Source organism: Lissotriton helveticus, chromosome 10 (genome assembly GCF_964261635.1).
Source record: "Lissotriton helveticus chromosome 10, aLisHel1.1, whole genome shotgun sequence".
NCBI lineage: Eukaryota > Metazoa > Chordata > Amphibia > Caudata > Salamandridae > Lissotriton > Lissotriton helveticus.
In genome coordinates this window covers 669,127,588-669,146,494 of record NC_136071.1, presented here as the reverse complement: position 1 = coordinate 669,146,494, position 18,907 = coordinate 669,127,588, and the positions used below count along the sequence as shown (strand labels likewise).

The window sequence follows — 18,907 nt, the reverse complement described above, 5'->3', positions numbered from 1 at the left end:
CATAGATAGCAAAAGTGCTGATGTGATATGTTATCTCACCATTAACACAATGTATCTAATTTGTAATTGAATCTGGGCCATCAAGGTGAGGGCATGCGCACTGCATTTTGTGTCTAAATTATGTTTCGCATAGCTGTTTTCAATTTATGGATTGCGGAGATAACCATAACAAGTGAAGTCAGATTATTTTAGTTTGAATTCATAGCTCCATAATTATACTTTAACTATATGTATGTATATAGATATATTAAACAAACACTGCTTGTTTCCCCAGTGCAATGTGGCTGATGGTAATGGCGCGTTCGCAAACGGGTGGGCGTGCCCCAAATATTCCAAAGCAAAATATGCTGAAGTCAACAGACAAACTCTGCCTGCTCTCATTCTGATGCAGGAGTGTGAGTTTATAATCTTACAGCTGTGATCTTCGACCCGTTTCTGATATGTGTCAGGACTCGCCACTGTAAGATAGTAAAACTCACCATCCTGCATCAACAAAACAGTGCACGGAGTCTGTATGTTAACTTCTGCCAACGTTGTTTTGATATGTGTATATATATATATATATATATATATATATATATATATATATATATATATATATATATATATATATATATACACACACACACACACACACACACACACACACACACACACCACAAACATATGGTGACTGCTCCTGCTACAACGTAACACAGGTGGTCTATTTGATCAGTAGGTCTTTTTATTTCGTTCATCCAAACGGCATAACGCGTTTCAGCAGTCACAGCTGCCTTGTATACATCTATATATGTATATATATATATATATATAAATGCGTGTGTGTGTGTGTGTGTGTGTATATATTTATTCATTATATGTTTATCATAACTTCTGTTGACTCCCAGTAGGTGTAGCCATGATCTTTTTAGCCTAAACCAAGAGGAAATGGGGTTACATTTGTGCAGAAATGAATGGGGTTAAATTTGTGCAGCAAGGTAAGATCACACTGAAGAGATATTGTGACTAATGGGAGAGTTGTTTCTATATATGAAGCATTTGGTGCTTGCAATCTGTGAGGAAGCAAAAAGTCATTTTCTCATGTGACTTTTGCTGTTCTGTAGTAATAAACTTCATTTGATCTTTGAACTGCAGTAATAAATGTGTGAATGCATGTTTATTAGTACAATTGCTCTAAATAAATATGTTAGTGGGCCACATTTATTTTCAGTGCCATGGCATAAATATATAGGCCATTAGAAATAAATGTAAACGTGGCCCTTTAGAGGAAGTGGCATTAAGAGGTATTGTACTAGTAAACACACATTCAAAAATGTACGACTCCAGAACAAAAGTCACATTCCATGTTTTTGCCATAGTACAGCACAACTAGAATGAAAAAATGCTGCTTTGTTTCTCACAGAATGCATATGCAGATGATTTTGCAAAGAAAAATAATTAATAAAATAGTCACAAGGCCAACTCAATGTGCAATTCTATCTCAACACATTTTTTTTTCCCTCTTGTAACCTAGTTATGGTTAAACACCTGACTCACCGGCAGGGTTGCGCCGGGAGGGAGGTCTCTTTGGTTGAAGCCAGTGGGAAACAGTTTGGCTTGATACGGTGCTGGGATTTGAAGAGGTGTTCCCCTGGATGACCCGCTCGTTGAGAACTGACAGCTGCAGACCAAACGGCAGTGCATTGCTCACCTAGCCCGAATTCAACCACATAGGATTTGGGGCTCACCTTCCTCCCCATCAACCTCCCTTGTTTCTTCATACCAGGAGGTTGGTGAATGGGCATTTATTGTCTGGGCCGCAGGATGATGTAACTGATTCTGGACCAGAATCAGTAACATCTAGGCAGTTCATTTGTTTAAAACTGCTCTTTGCACTGTTTTTAACCTGGCTAGTAGAAGATATTCATTAAATAACTTTTGATCCACTGACCCATTTTAACATCACTCCTTCACTTTCATGCACTGCGTCCATCACTCACATTTAGAGAATATCTCTTCACATCTGTAGTTTCTCTCTGATAAATTGAAAACATCCGTGAGCTCCCTTCATCTAGTGAGAAGGTTGTAGCCCTTGGTTACACAATTAAGGTAACCAGGAAGGAGAACCCAGATGATGAAGCATGTCACCTTGGTGAGTGATGGGAATCCGTCCTTTTTAAAGGATTTTCCTTTCTAGTAAAATTCTTTTTAAGAAGGATTGTGACACGATAGGTTTACAGCACAATAGGTTTAGTGTAGGTTTCATAGACCCATGGATATTTGTTGTGTTTCATAAGTTATCTTGGGGAATATATCCATGTTCTGCTGTTGTATCCTCTGAGGCGGAAAGCCGGAGGTTGCTCTTTGCTCTATGCGTGTTTGCACATCTAGAACAATTGAAAGGTGATTGAATTACGAATCGCTTTTACTTGTAATCCCCTCTGAGGCGGAAGCCGGAGGATATCTATGATTATTGAGTGTTAGGTGATTGTTTGACTTATCGCTTTTTAAACACTGTAATATATTTTAAACGTGCTTTTTAAAAACATTTGCCCCCACCTCAAGGCGAGATTAATTCGCCGTGGATCTTGTATTCTGCCTCCCATAGCGCCGCTGTTACCAGGCGCTGGGAAGCCTTGAGCACCACTTTGGGCGCCATCTTGGAGAGGGAAGGCTGGCCGGAGAGCTCGGCGCCCCTCCCGCCCTCCCATGTTATTTAAGGGCGGTACCTTGACTTTCCCGAGGTTCTGCTGTTGTATCCTCTGAGGCGGAAAGCCGGAGGTTGCTCTTTGCTCTATGCGTGTTTGCTCATCTTGAACAATTGAAAGGTGATTGAATTACGAATCGCTTTTACTTGTAATCCCCTCTGAGGCGGAAGCCGGAGGATATCTATGATTATTGAGTGTTAGGTGATTGTTTGACATATCGCTTTTTAAACACTGTAATATATTTTAAACGTGCTTTTTAAAAACATTTGCCCCCACCTCAAGGCGAGATTAATTCGCCGTGGATCTTGTATTCTGCCTCCCATAGCGCCGCTGTTACCAGGCGCTGGGAAGCCTTGAGCACCACTTTGGGCGCCATCTTGGAGAGGGAAGGCTGGCCGGAGAGCTCGGCGCCCCTCCCGCCCTCCCATGTTATTTAAGGGCGGTACCTTGACTTTCCCGAGGTTCTGCTGTTGTATCCTCTGAGGCGGAAAGCCGGAGGTTGCTCTTTGCTCTATGCGTGTTTGCACATCTAGAACAATTGAAAGGTGATTGAATTACGAATCGCTTTTACTTGTAATCCCCTCTGAGGCGGAAGCCGGAGGATATCTATGATTATTGAGTGTTAGGTGATTGTTTGACATATCGCTTTTTAAACACTGTAATATATTTTAAACGTGCTTTTTAAAAACATTTGCCCCCACCTCAAGGCGAGATTAATTCGCCGTGGATCTTGTATTCTGCCTCCCATAGCGCCGCTGTTACCAGGCGCTGGGAAGCCTTGAGCACCACTTTGGGCGCCATCTTGGAGAGGGAAGGCTGGCCGGAGAGCTCGGCGCCCCTCCCGCCCTCCCATGTTATTTAAGGGCGGTACCTTGACTTTCCCGAGGTTCTGCTGTTGTATCCTCTGAGGCGGAAAGCCGGAGGTTGCTCTTTGCTCTATGCGTGTTTGCACATCTAGAACAATTGAAAGGTGATTGAATTACGAATCGCTTTTACTTGTAATCCCCTCTGAGGCGGAAGCCGGAGGATATCTATGATTATTGAGTGTTAGGTGATTGTTTGACATATCGCTTTTTAAACACTGTAATATATTTTAAACGTGCTTTTTAAAAACATTTGCCCCCACCTCAAGGCGAGATTAATTCGCCGTGGATCTTGTATTCTGCCTCCCATAGCGCCGCTGTTACCAGGCGCTGGGAAGCCTTGAGCACCACTTTGGGTGCCATCTTGGAGAGGGAAGGCTGGCCGGAGAGCTCGGCGCCCCTCCCGCCCTCCCATGTTATTTAAGGGCGGTACCTTGACTTTCCCGAGGTTCTGCTGTTGTATCCTCTGAGGCGGAAAGCCGGAGGTTGCTCTTTGCTCTATGCGTGTTTGCACATCTAGAACAATTGAAAGGTGATTGAATTACGAATCGCTTTTACTTGTAATCCCCTCTGAGGTGGAAGCCGGAGGATATCTATGATTATTGAGTGTTAGGTGATTGTTTGACATATCGCTTTTTAAACACTGTAATATATTTTAAACGTGCTTTTTAAAAACATTTGCCCCCACTTCAAGGCAAGATTAATTCGCCGTGGATCTTGTATTCTGCCTCCCATAGCGCCGCTGTTACCAGGCGCTGGGAAGCCTTGAGCACCACTTTGGGCGCCATCTTGGAGAGGGAAGGCTGGCCGGAGAGCTCGGCGCCCCTCCCACCCTCCTCCCGTCCCCGCCATGATGTATATATACAACGGATCCGCCCGACCGCGCCGGCGGCGCGCCAAAGGCGGGCCCGTCTGCGCCCGTCCGCGCCTGGCCCGGGCCTAGGGCCACCCCCCCTGGTTCCCTATTGCTGTCTCAACGCTTCCGTTACTCCACTACCCAACTTCAGCACTTACGTCCCCCGACTCTACAGGCATGTCTTATATGCAACCCCCACTCCCTGCTCATAAACCCTATCACGCACTGCCCAGGGTGTAATGCCTCGATCCCTTTCACCCAGAAACCGCGGCCCGGTCAAAAATACCATCATAACAAAACCTATTCCATCGCGCTCACGAATGTCCGTTCATTGGGCAAGCACAATCAAGATATTTACGAGCTGATCCAGGACTATAAAATAGATCTTTTGTTTATGACTGAAACGTGGTTGGATCAGGCATCTGATCCAGACATAGCCATTGCCGTCCCCACCGGGTTTACCATACACAGACTTGATAGGCAAGTAAAGAAAAAAGGCGGCGGTATTGGCATTATCGCACGAGACTCTTTTGCGGTAAGAACCAAAACCATCACTCTAACCTCTTGTGAAGCACTAGAATTCGCGATTAAACTGTCCCCATCCCACACCTTTAAGGGGATTCTTCTGTACCGTCCTCCTGGTTCCAAGAATGAATTTATTGTTGATCTCAGATCCACGCTGGAAGCATCTGCTCTGGATAATTCTCTCACCATATTAGGTGATTTTAATTTTCACTTTGATATACCAGACAACCCTGATACCGTTACTCTCTTAGCTGATATGTCCACATTTGGTCTCGTCCCCCTGGTGCATGCTCCTACGCACGATGGGGGCCACACACTGGATGGTATCTTCACTAATGCCCCAGGTCTTCAAGTCACCCAAATACTCCCTCTCACTTGGTCCGATCACCACCTTATCCTGGCCACTCTGTCAGCACAGGACCCACTGGCTAACAAAGCTAGCACCATATCTCGCCAACCTTACCTGGCTTGGGACGATATAGACGTAACAAGGTTACAAACCCTGCTGGGTGATACCTCTCCTACTTTATCTGCCGACCCTAACACTGCCACTTCTCAATTTCATAATTGGGTTAGCTCGGCAGCTACAGATCTGGTTCAAACTAAACAACGATCCCGCAACAGGCAAACCCCGTCGGCCCCATGGTATTCAGAGGCACTGCGCACTCAAAAGCAACTATGTAGGAATAGAGAGAGACTATGGCGGAAAAATTATATAGATGAAGCCAAACTTAGGTACAAGGAATCAGTGGCCATATATAAAACCATGATCTCCGAGGCAAAGAAAAAATACTACTGTGATAGGATAGAAACAGCAAAAAACTCTAACAAATCACTATATGAGACCACTAAACAGCTAGCTGGTCTATCCGTCGACCTAACTCCTCCCCCCTCCCAGGCCCTCTGTGACGCACTGTCCAACTTTTTCTTTAGCAAAGTTGATGACATTTATAGGGTCTTTACCAATAATACCACTACCCCCTCGATGCCTTCAACTCACCACCAGGGTCACACATTTTCTCAGTTCAATGAGGTCACCTGTTCACAGGTACAGAACACAGTGTCATCCATCAAATCTGGTTCAGCTCTAGACCCATGCCCCTTGAAGGTATTACGACCAATTATGGAAACAGTTATTCCTGCCATGACTGCCATCTGCAACTCTATGTTTAGCACTGGCATCTTCCCGGAGACACTGAAAAAGACCTTAATAAAACCTCTCCTTAAGAAACCCAACCTCGATAAGGAAGAACTGAAAAATTATCGTCCGATTGCCAGTCTCCCAGTGATGGCAAAAATAGTGGAGAAAATCATGAACCTCCAACTCTCTTCCTTTATTGAGGAACACAAACTTTTGGACGAATCACAGTTTGGGTTCCGTCAATTTCACGGAACGGAGACTGCATTGACCAAAGCGGCGGACGATATAAGATCCATCCGGGATGCCGGAGGTACAGCTGTTCTCATCCTGTTGGACTTATCGGCAGCCTTCGACACGGTCGACCATATCACTCTGGTCGACCGTGTCGAGAGCGGATGTATGACGTTATAACGCATACTTTTACTCCGCAGACCATTACAACGCGACTTTTACTCCGCATACCGTTACAACGCATAGCGCCTTGGGGCGCTGGATAGTGGTAAGTATAATTTACTATTCTAACTCCAGTCCCCGTGGACCCTAGGGAAGGTGTTGGATAGTAAATTATACTTATCCCCTATCCTAGAGCGCCCCCCAGCGCAATGCGTTGTAATGGTATGCGGAGTAATGGTCGCGTTGTAATGGGTCTGCGGAGTAAAAGATCCGTTGTAACGGGTGTATACCGTCGAGAGCATAGGAATTCGAGGCAATGCCAAGAGTCTTCTTGCCTCCTTCCTGGCAAATAGGTCCCAGGTCGTTACTGTCGGACCTTTTGAATCTTCCCCCTTGTCACTGCTATGTGGAGTTCCTCAAGGCTCATCCCTAAGTCCGACACTATTCAACATTTACGTGTCGGACCTTGCCAAAGTCATCAGGGCACACGGGATGAGCCTTACCTCCTATGCAGATGACACTCAATTGGTCCTGGCCGTCAAGAATGACGGTCTCAAAATAGCCAACAACTTTAACAAAGGCATGCTGGCTATTGGAAGCTGGATGGCTCAGAATTGCCTAAAGCTGAACTATGATAAATCGGAGGTTGTAATTTTTGGCAACTTATCCCCGGAGTGGTCCCCCCTCTGGTGGCCTACATCTATGGGCCAGCCTCCGGACCCGACCAACAAGGTGAGGAATTTGGGAGTCATTTTTGACAACCACCTAAACTTTCTTCCACACGCCAACCAGATTTCTTCCTCAGCTTTCCATAAACTGAGGCTTATTAAGAAAATCCTGCCTTTTTTACCGGAGACTGCCGGAAAAACGCTGGTGAGCTCCCTCGTCCTGTCGACCCTAGATTATTGCAATGCTTTGTTTCTAGGTACCCAGGAGAGAGTGTTATGGAAAATGCAGGCCATTCAGAATGCTGCCGCCAGGCTCTTAGTGCGCATTCCCAAACATCAATCGGCCACACTCACCATAAGACAGCTCCACTGGCTACCAGTGAGAAAGAGAATTATGTTTAAGTCTCTTTGCCTGGTATACAAGGCTCTACACAATGCTGGACCTGCATTCTTTACCCAAAACCTTATCCCTTACTGTCCCTCAAGAACGCTACGCTCGTCCAGTCTGCACGAGTTGGTGGTACCTCGAACCAAAACTGTCACATGGGGGAACAGAAGATTCATGGTAGCCGCACCGAAACTGTGGAACACATTACCACAACCGATCAAAACCAGCACCTCCCTCTGGATGTTCCGCAAGCAACTTAAAACCTGGCTTTTCAACCAATGAACCTCTGCCCTCCTGAGGGTTAAACACTGCAGCAACTTTAGCGCCGAGATGCCCAAGGGCCGCCGTTCGCGCTTTACAAATGTTTTTATAAATAAATAAATGTGCGAACTTAAAATTTTTCCCTCAGACCCTCTATCTACTGTTTGGTTTATTTTGATCATCATAATTATCCACAAGAACGGCAGGCCTAAAGAGCGCTACAAATCATACTTCCCAATTTCATTGCTCAACATTGAGGTAAAATCTTGGCCACTATCCTGGCCACCAGACTTCTACAAGTCATCACACCCCTGATCCAGAGGCACAAATCACGTTTCATGCCTGGCAGGTCAACAAGATACAATAATAGACATAGGCATAATTGGCTGAACGAGATAAACATTTTGGTCAGATTCTCACGTCTTTTTAGTGCTGGACACAGAGAAGGCATTTGATGCTGTGCACTGGCACTTTCTTGAGCACACACTGGTCAGGTTTGGGTTCGGTCCTTGCTATAGGAAATGGGCTAAACTGCAATATCAGGCTCCTGTGGCTAGGCAGAATAAAAGGGGCATTTTCCTCGGAGTTACCCATTGGTAGAGGCACGAGACAGGGCTGACCCATCCCCTCTTCTGTCTGTCTTCACCATAGTATCATTAACGTGCGGTCCGCGATCATCCCGGGATACATGACTTTAAGATCACTGAAGAGACAGCATTGGAAGAAAAGATCTCACTCTATGCAGACGACATCCTCCTTCACATCATGGAACCATCCTTGTCCCTCCCTCTGGTCGAGGACTATGGGAGGTACTCCGCTTATCGCATCAACTGGGACAAATCGGTGCTTTAGCTACCACAAAGTGAGATAGAAGTGCCATCACTACCCGTTGCCTGACGCATACAACTCTTGGTTTTAAATACCTCATGACATTGGGGCGGGAACTTGGTTTTGAGCGTAACCTCAGGAGGGTGATGCATTTCTGTCGAGAGTCGAGACAAAATAGAGCAGTGGCGGGGGCTGCCTGTCACACTTATGGTGAGAGCAGCAATGTTTAAAATGATCTCTCTACCCAAACTACACTAAGCCCTGCAGAACATGTGCTATTGGATCCCCGAGACCTTCACCATTATTGAGGGTGACATGCGGACACTGCTATGGAATGGTCAACACCCCAAAATAGCCCTAAAAACACTCCAACATAACCCATACAATGCTGAGTTAGCTCTACCTGATATTCGGGTCTACAATTGGGCGGCACATCTCATCAATGTGAATCATTGGCTATTTGCTCCTGTGGACCATTCAACCTGTTGACTGGAGCGGGGGGAGTCGTTCTGCCTGTATTACCTTTATAGGGGGGTGACTTGGCATCTCTTATCGGTCACCCAATCATAATAGCAGCCTGGGATAAATCCATGAAGACCACTGGGGGGTATAGTAAACCTACAAGAGAAACTAGCTTGTGGGAGGGGTGCTGGCTTCCTGAAAAGTGAAAACTGCAGGGCTTTCGGGCTTGGGATTTGTTTGGGACTTCTAAGGTGGGAGACCTACTTGAGGGTGGTGATATCATGTCATTCTCCTCACTTCAAAGAGACTATGGGATGCATGGGATGCAAGCAAGCCAATTCCACAAATATGAACAAATAAGACATGCTTGGAGGGCTGGAAGGGTGTGATCTCCCTCACTTATAGGACCCTTAATAATAATTGCTGGATACCCTAAATAAGCCGTGAGAGAAATGGGTAGAGGAAGGGGGGAGACGGAGGACATCGGATGGAAAGCAGCCCTAGTGCACTCTCGGGAGGTGGCGATCAGAGCCAAGCTACGTCTAGTCCAATTAAAAATATTGCATAGGGTGTACTATGCTAGACACCGATTGCATGCTAAGGGTAGGGCTGAGACCCCACATTGCCTGAGATGCCAGGGCGAGCATGGCTCCTCCTTTCATACGATCTGGAGTTGCCCTGTGATTACAGGACTTTTAGGTGGTGATTACTGGGGAACTCAATAGTGTTTTCTGGGCACAGATCCCATTGGGCCCTAAATTCCTAATTTCACCAATTTATTATTTATTTATTTGTGGGTTTATATCGCGCTCGAATCGACTCCCGAAGGAATATTTCTGCGCCCAAAGAACACCACAAGCACAATCAGGGAGAACACTTACAAAGGTTTAGTTTTGAAACAGGACAGTTTTGAGCTGTTTCCTGAACAACAGATGCTCCGGGCATTGCCTGAGAGCCAAGGGGAGTTTATTCCATAATGTGGGCCCGACCACCGACAGAGCTTTGCTTTTTGAATTGAGGTGGTTTTGGTTATCGAAGCCTGACTTGACCAATGACATAACCCTACCACGGGCTCAGCTTTTGCTCTGTGGCCTTGGCCTAGCCGTGGGCAAGAGAGAGACCTACCTTGAATTTGGGGGTGGGGGGGTGGCATGGGAGTGCCCAACATTACAGGAAAGGAAATGGGGTATGGACCTGTACATGGTGGCAGAAAAAGCTACATACGCCAGCAATGCCTGTTCCCAAAAATTTCACAAGGTACGGGGTGTAAATGGCTGCACTATTACCCTTTGGAGATGCTAGAAGACAGTGGGGGACAAGATCGGGAGGTGCCCTAGGGAGAGCGGGATGTGGTTACCAGCTGTATTGATGTTTACTACCTGGTGCTTATTCCTGAGATTAAATTTGTGCCCAGCGGGTGTCTGGGGAGGGGGTGGGTGTGGAGGGGATGGTAGGTATTTTAAGGTTGTCATTACTACTATGCGGTTACTGGGCTCATCTCCAGATTTGCTGTAAGGTGCTGTTATCTGATTTAGCTGCACTGTTCTAAAAATAAACAAAAAATACTTTTTAAGGGTAACAGACATATGATTTTTTTTTAAATTGAAGTCAATGTAAGTTCAAGGTTGAGTGAGGCTTAAGCGCGATTACAGGCTGACCGCAATGGATTAGAGGTCAGATACAGAATGGAGGTCACACCTGTGAAAGTTTTTACCTTCTGACTTATTCTCTGTTTGTCAAAGTCTTCCTTTGGGTATATGTCCAAAGCTGAAGGTGCTTGAAGTTAGATATATTGTTGTTGTTAAGCTCCCAATGTAGCATTTGGTTTTAAAGCCAAATGTTTTGAATGAGACAGAGCTGACATTTGTAAACACAGAGATACTTTTGCTGTTAAGAAATATTTGCTACATCACCCTGCTCCAAGCTGTTACCTTCCGACTTAGTTACTTTTTTGATTCTCAAAATCCTTTACTGGAAGATGTAGCTGGGCAAGGCTCAATAAGGCTACACAAGTTACAGCTGAAGCTGTTAGATCCATCAGCTTTAGAGTGGTCTTCCCCTAAACGTTTTGCCTTATTACCCCATTTTGCTGAATCACATGTACCCAATGCCTGAAAATAAAAGGCTACTGTCGGGCCTGTAGCACTGATTGTGCCACCCACTTAAATAGCCCTTTTAAACATGTTTCAGGCCTTCCGTTGCCTTTTTAATACATATATGGAACCCCTAGGGTGGGCCTTAAACAGTCCAGGGGGCAGGGGTGCAGTGTATTAAATAAGCTGGATATGAACTTTTGAGTTTTACATGTCTTGGTAGAGAAAAACTCTTAAATTCGTTTTTCACTACTTCAAGGCCTACCTCTCCCATAGGACAACATTGGGTTCCCTTATCAGATTTAATAAATGGTAACTTTTAATTGCTAGTAGGTAGTAATGTTGAGTTTGGTGTCTATTGTATTGTAATTTAAAGCCAGCTTTAATGGTAACATTGGATTTTATTTCACAATTCCAGAAATTCATCTTTTAGAAAGTTGGTATTTTGTCTGCTGCCTGTATCTTGGGTCACATGGGTAGGTGTAGCTAGCAGTTAGCCTTTGTGTTTTGCTCCCAGACAGTGAGACAAAAGGGGAGCGGTGGCTAGCAGAATGGGCCGTCTTTGACTTGATGAGGGGGATGAGCTGTCACCTACCACACTAGGATATCACAAAGGCTCTGCCCAGCACACTCGTTTTGACACTAGTCTCTTGTGACCCAAACCAAGATGGGGCCGTGCAGGGAGGCATGAAATTCCAATCACCATGGGGGGGAACCTCCAGAAACTTTCTCCTACTTAATTAATTAATGGACCCGCATACCTAATCCTTCAGTACACCTTTGGACCTGTGGAAGACTCAGAATGGCTACTGTGCTGCTGTGAAAGAAGGACTGCCACTCTACTGCTCTGCTGTCCTGCTGCCTGGGAGAGAAGGACTGGGTCTGCATCTTGAACCCAGGACCACCAGAGTGACTCCAGGGGCTAGTTGGCTGGGCCCCTGACCATAGCTGCGGGGACAGGAAAGGCTCCAACCACCTTGAACCCAGCACATGGACTCTACTTGCTGTGAGTCTTGCCTTCCAAGTTGTGGTCCTTGGAAGTGGACCTAAAGGTGCTCTGCACACCCAGCTGTGGTATTGTAAGGAAATCGACAGAGTGTTAAGCATTTCCTTGAGGGCACTTCCCAGAGCGACGCATCCCGGATGCAGAATCTTGCATCACAGCTTCCTCGGATCGCAATTGCACAACGAATCCTCAATGTATGCCTTTGCACTGCAAGCTCCTCATTATTGCCACCCTCAATGATTATGCAGGACTCCAAAATGGCAGCTCATCGGAACCACTGCTGCATGACGCATCCTTGACTCAGGATCTCGCAACGCTCCGCTAACCAGGATTTAAGGTACTTTGTTCAGCGGGCCTAACTTGGTCTCTGTATCTGGCCTGCACTCCATCATGGTCAGCCTGAACTTGTGAGTTTGTCGCGGTCCAGCGCAATAAGATGACCATAGTTGGCACTATTTTCACTTAAATCTTAAATATATGGTTCTACTGATTAGATTTTTCTAGTTTTGGTCTCAAATAATGTATACAATGTTACTCTATTCTTTAATTAGTGTGAGATTTGTCTTGTGTTCTTTTTGTCACTCTATTACTGTTTGAAGTGCTGCATAACTATTGTATACATTGCCTCCCTAAGTTAATCCCGCCTGCTCTAGAGCTACCACAAGGGCGAGCACAGGTTAATTTGGGGTATGCTTGTGACTGCATCCCAACAGAAATTGTGGTTGCTGCTTGAGTCTGGTTTCACACCCTCAACCAGTAACCCAATTTCCAACAAAGCTGCTTTCAGTGCAGTGCCGGTCACTCACATGCTCAGGCCAGGCTTCTAACCACCAGGTATATCTCCATCCAGGGCTATTGCATTGCCCTGTTGTGTCAGTGGACAGCTGGGTCTTTCTGAAATCAGGATTCTTTATGATGTATGGCCCAAAGGGCAGGCAAACAAGAGGTCAGCCACCTGACACCTAGAGAGCAGTTCCAGACAGAGGGTGGGAGAAGGAGTCAGGAACTCTTTGAGTCTTGTTTCAATGTTCAATGTAGTCTGTCCTGGTCCATGAATGTTTTGAGAAAGTGGTAGTAAGGTGCCAGTCTTATCCTGTGCAATAGAGAAAACCTGGATAATGATCCCTATCTAATCCTGTCTACTTTCTCATCCTATTCCTGTGTCCTTTTGATGAACTTCTTCTCTTTAATATAAAATTTCCCAGAAGTTCTAAATCTAAAATAGTTAACTCCTTCATTCATCAGAAAGATCTCAGGTTCCCTTATACCACTCCTCAAAATAATATGATGCCCCCTCCTCTATCAAGGTCAAGAACTGTTTTGCCCTAATGGGACTGGAGCCAGGAAATCTGAAAGGATTCTGTGAATGAATGGGAGTGGGTCTTTGCAGCCCCCAGGAAGCCACATTTGGGCTCTCCTAGTCGGACTGGGGAGTGCTTAAGCTGTCCTATGTTCCGCCAGCTCTTCCTACCCCCTACCAGAAGGCTACTCTCTTTAAAATGTCCAGTTGTTTACACCACCCTTACCTTCCTACTCCAGAGGCCAAGCCATTGGCCCCAGGAAAGCAAGGGAGTTACCTGCAGCCAGGAATGTGTATTGAGTCTCTGCAGGGGAGATGAGTGGAAAAACTAGTTCCAACCACGTTTTGGCTCAGGCACCACATAAAATATTATTTAAGTTACTTTTCCACTAAAGTTATCAAAAATCTGATTTCACCAAATAAATTAGAATTTCAGAACTGATTAGAAAATAAATGTGATTCCTTTTGCCACTATTCTACTAGGTGGAGATACAAATTAAGGATCTTAAAAATACCCAGGCCTTTTCGTCGACAATTTAGTTGAACCTACACAGTCAAAACAGCTTCTGGAAATGTACTCACTATGTGGATACACGGTATGAAATATGTGGTGTCCCACTTTTTTATATATATATTAAGCTCCCTGACACTTTTTTTAATACTAGCATCCAGCCTGTGGGCTTACAAGACACATGTTATGCCTAACTTAAAATTACATACAAATAGGATTTCCTACATGACAAAGGCACTTTTCCTCTGCCTGAGTCAATGTGGTGCTTTTAAACTGCAGCTCAGCCTGAGCACAGTGGTGCTCCTGCAGGCATATGCTTTTGTCATATGTGTGTAAGGTGTAAACACACTGCAGTCCACATATTACATCTAATTTCCACAACACTGGTTCACCGTCAGCACCATCGAGCATAGCCTTACAATGCAGTTACATAGGCCAGTTAGGTAAATCGAATGGACAGTAAGAAAGCTCAAGCACTGAACTATCCTATCCTGCACAGAGTCCTACAGCGCCCCAAAGCCAACAAAACCAGAGAGGAAAAATGGAGGAACAATGATAAAAATGATATCCTTCCTTTCAATCTAGTTTTCCGTCTTTATGGCAATGCCTATACCCCAGATTCATTATTGTCCTCTTTTGCGAGTCCTTAATAGCGATTATTAAGGAATCGCTATTAAAGACTCGCAAAACGGGATTCATGTAGAAATCGCAATATTATTTGCGATTTCTACAGCTTCCTTATTTGTGATTAGCAAATTGCTAATCGCAAATAAGGAATGACTCCCCATTCATTCATAAGGGCCTAAAGGCCCATAGGAATGAATGGGGAGTCATTCCTTATTTGCGATTAGCAATTTGCTAATCGCAAATAAGGATGCGATTTCAAGGGTGCCAGGAGTGTCCAAAGGACACCCTGTAGCCCCCTGAAATGTAAATGTAGACTGATGTTGCGCACACACATGTCCAAAGGACATGTGTGTGTGTAACATACAACTTAGAAAAATGCACTAAAGTGCATTTTTCGAAGTTTTCGCTATTTACCACGAAGTCAGACTTCGCGGTAAATAGAGGCCAAAAATAGCGATTTCGCAATTCTAAAATGGTTCATGATTTGCATTTAAGGAATCTCAAATAGAGATTCCTTAAATGCAATTCCTCGCAATTTAGCGATTTCACAATTTGCGATTTTTGCATTTGGGGTGATGAATCCCAAATGCAAAAATTGCGCTCGCAAAGGGCCAGATTCTCAGAATCTGGCCCTTTGTGAGCCGATTTTCCGTTGATGAATCTGGCTGTTAGTCACTTATTCCAAAACAGGTATTACTTTTATCATGTGATCTGGCTCTACGTGTCTGACAGAGAGAATGTTTAAGTCAGCACTGCCTGCTCTGGGCAAACAGAAACACTCCAAAGCACCTGCTGTACTGTGCCTAACTCCTGGGTCTCCAGGGAAACCCTCTGATGGAGCATCATTTATGGCCCCCAGGAAGTACATTATTCTTGACAGCTTCACAGCTGTAAAATGAATCTTCTTGTGTGTTTGGCTAAATTCCCCGAGGCCATCACCAGGTGACTGAAAGGTTTCTTGTGATTTCAAGCACTCTTGGCTGCCAGAGCCTTCTTGCAGTTCCAGGCGAGACTGCAGAATGACACAAGGAAGGTGCTTATTCAACAACCTCTCCAGCCTTGAGGAGCAGGGATCAGAGAGCCCTTGGCAAAAGTCAAGATACGACTTAATATTTATAAAATATCATAACGGCTCCAGTGGTACCTTCAAACTGCACTCAATGTAATGTTTTTTTCTTTTGATTCCCATCTTTTGGGAACAAAAACGACAGGCAGCTCTCACAGCTAATGTTATGCACCTGTGCCAGCGGTGGATTGCAGTGTAACGAGGTGACCTGTTTCCACCAGGGAGTCGACCGACAATTCCGCAACAGGTGCAGCCCGCTCTTGTCGGTTCATCAAGGATGAAGTGCTCAAATCCATAACTCCAACTCAACAGACAGACAGCATAACCGTACGTTGGCGATAACTCAATATTTAGGTCTAGGTTTATCATGCCTTTGTGCTGTCCTTGAATTGTGCAAGACAATGCAAAGACTTCAGAAATATTTACAGTTCCACGCAAGGGGTGATTTGCAGTACCTTGATTGGCTTTGTAAATTTTGATTTTGATTTGATTGATTTGATTACCAGATTTATAGAGCGCACGAATGCCCACAGGCGTCTTGGCATTTAAAGAAATGTAAGGCAACACAGTGCCTTGCTATGTCTTGCGTTACATTTCAAGCTGGGAGGCGCTCCATGGAGGGCGCACCGGTGTTCCCATGCATTCACCTATGGATTTCGGGTCATTCTCACATTTATTATAGAAAGTAAACCTGGAATGCGTCGAAATGCTATACCTCCCCCAGTGAGACGTAATGAGGAGAAATATCTTTATTTTTCCTTGTTACTTCCTCTTTCTGCATGTGGTGCATTCTGCATCAAACATAGAAAAAGGAAAAAGCCTCTAAGGATTGGTTTTGTGCACAAAGGTGTCCATTCTTGCACAAAAACAATCATGCCCATAACGCTGGTAGGGCAAGGGTGCCTACATTGGCACGAGACAGCACACAGCGGGCCAGATCGAGGAGAGAGCAGAAGTGCTCCACATCTTTCTAAATATGGAGCATTTCTGACTTTCCCTTTTACACAGCGCTGCAACTTTGCCTGCTGCCCTTCATTGTGTGAAAGATTAGTAAATATGTCCCTATGTTTTCAAGATCAAAGACATTGACAAATCCAAAGGGCACATGTTTACGGGGGTGACATTTATCTGCTAGATCAGGGGTGTTCTGGCCATGTCCAGGAGGACAGATCTGTACCAGACTGTCAAGATATTTACTGGCAATGTCAGCACCAGATTAATTATATATTGTGTATAGTAGACACCCGGCATGGATCTTGTCCTCTTGAATCCACGGTGAATAACCTACACTAGACCATGGATATTCATTCCCAGTTCTGGGGGCGAGGGGGGGCATATTTAGCTGCCCATTTAGAATCTCCACCATATATATTCATGGAATACATTGATTTAGGTGAACCCAAGAGATTTAGTTCAAGAATCTTAAGAACACTAGTTCCACTGTTTAATAAAGTTTTGCCTTTTGCACAAAATAAAAGCAGAGTGTTCACTGTAAATGTGCGTCCAATCACATTGAGATGGTGGTAGCAAGTGGTTGGCACCGGCACTCATTTTTGAGAACCAAGGCTTCTTTTCCATCACCAGACCTTAACTACGAGACGAGAAAGCAGTGCTTAACTTGAACCGGTGGTTTCCCGTGCTCAGCACCGGCACTTAATCATCAACACCGGCACTGAAGCACCGGTTAAGGACACATTCATTGTTTTGTGGGCACAAGGAGATTAAGTCATTCGCCTAGAATCACAGGATGTTGAGCTGACGCCAATACTCGAACCTGGTTCACCAGCTCTGAAGTTGGAGGATCTGGCCAGTACGCCACATCCACTCCCCACTTGTGGGGTTTGCTGGTTTTAGTGTTAGGCAGCGCAAAAAGTAGAAATGGGCTGGTCCCAACTGCCTCCTGCCCTGGCAGTTACGTTTTTTGCAAATTAACAACTGTGATAAAGTAGGAGAAAGATAGGAAAAAGGTGATAGAGGAAAAAAAAGGGATGGATGAAAATGAATGTGAAAGAGTGATAAAGAGACAGGAAGCGTGGGATGATGAAAGTGAGAGACCTGCGGAGGAATCAAGACAAGGCAGCAGCAGCTTTGGCATTTGGCAACCTCGGAATTCGGAAGTATTGGCATAGGGAGTGCAAGAAAAATGTTGGAGCCCCGTACCTATTTGTTTACAAACGGCCACTGCCCGTGGCTCGCTACAGACATAAAGCAGTTACTCACCTAAGATGGCGGTGAGTATTCTGAATAGCACGTGTAATCGCAGTGAGGCCAGAGCGGCCGACCTGTTAGCCCAAAAGCAATTGCCCTTTCCTCCCACTCCGGCGAGCTGTAATTGAAGCGGGCAGACGTGACACAGCTAGCCATCCCTAATGACCTAACGAGCAGGGCCTGGCCAGAGCGGGCACTGCTTTATGCAGCAATAGGTCAGCTGAGATGTACAGCGCACAAATAGAATCACAGAAAGACAGCCACCTATTACGAGGCGGTAATTCCATCAAGGAGCCCTGGTGATGCAATTATGGAATGTCACCAGAACTGCAAGATGAAATTATTGCCTCAAGCTCGTGTCCATTTCCTTGGGGTTTCTTTTATAAAGTATCAGGAGGAGCGGTTGCACTTTAGAATGTTCGAGCACGGGTTTCGTTTTCTTTTCTGGCATGCTGGGATAGTAGTCAGAGGAAGCACAAAATCTATTTTGGATCACAATTTTTTATTCTAAAAAAAAAAAGTTACCAACTAAACTGTGAGGGGCAAATTTATCAAAGGGTTGCACTGCTCTTGCGCCATGCCACGGGGCGCAAGAGTGGCACAACTCTTAAGTGTGATTTATCAATCTTCGCAAGGGATGTATGACATTACAACGCATACTATTACAACGCATGCTTTTACAACGCAGGTTTTACTACGCATACCATTACAACGCATAGCGCTTTGGGGTGCTGGATAGTGAATAGTTTAATTTACTATTCCAACTCCAGTCCCCGTGGACACTAGGGAAGGTGTTGGATAGTAAATTAAATCTATTCCCTATCCTAGAGCGCCCCCCAGCGCAATGCGTTGTAATGGTTTTCGTTGTAAAACCTGCATTGTAAAAGCACTGCGTTGTAAAAGTTTCGTTGTAAAGGATGTTTCCCCTTCGCAAGGCCACCCTGCGTGGCTTGCTAGATCTAGAGTAACGCAATACAGAGCAAATCGCTGCGTTGCATTACTCTGCCCCAGGGATCTGTTCCAT

General features: G+C 45.1%; 1 protein-coding gene across 2 annotated transcripts in view; it reads right to left on the bottom strand.

Annotated features, from left to right (window-relative positions):
• The window catches only part of LOC144784447 (sodium channel protein type 5 subunit alpha-like), a 1,060,325-nt gene that overhangs the window by 872,178 nt on the left and 169,240 nt on the right, over positions 1 to 18,907 (bottom strand). The window lies entirely within an intron of this gene.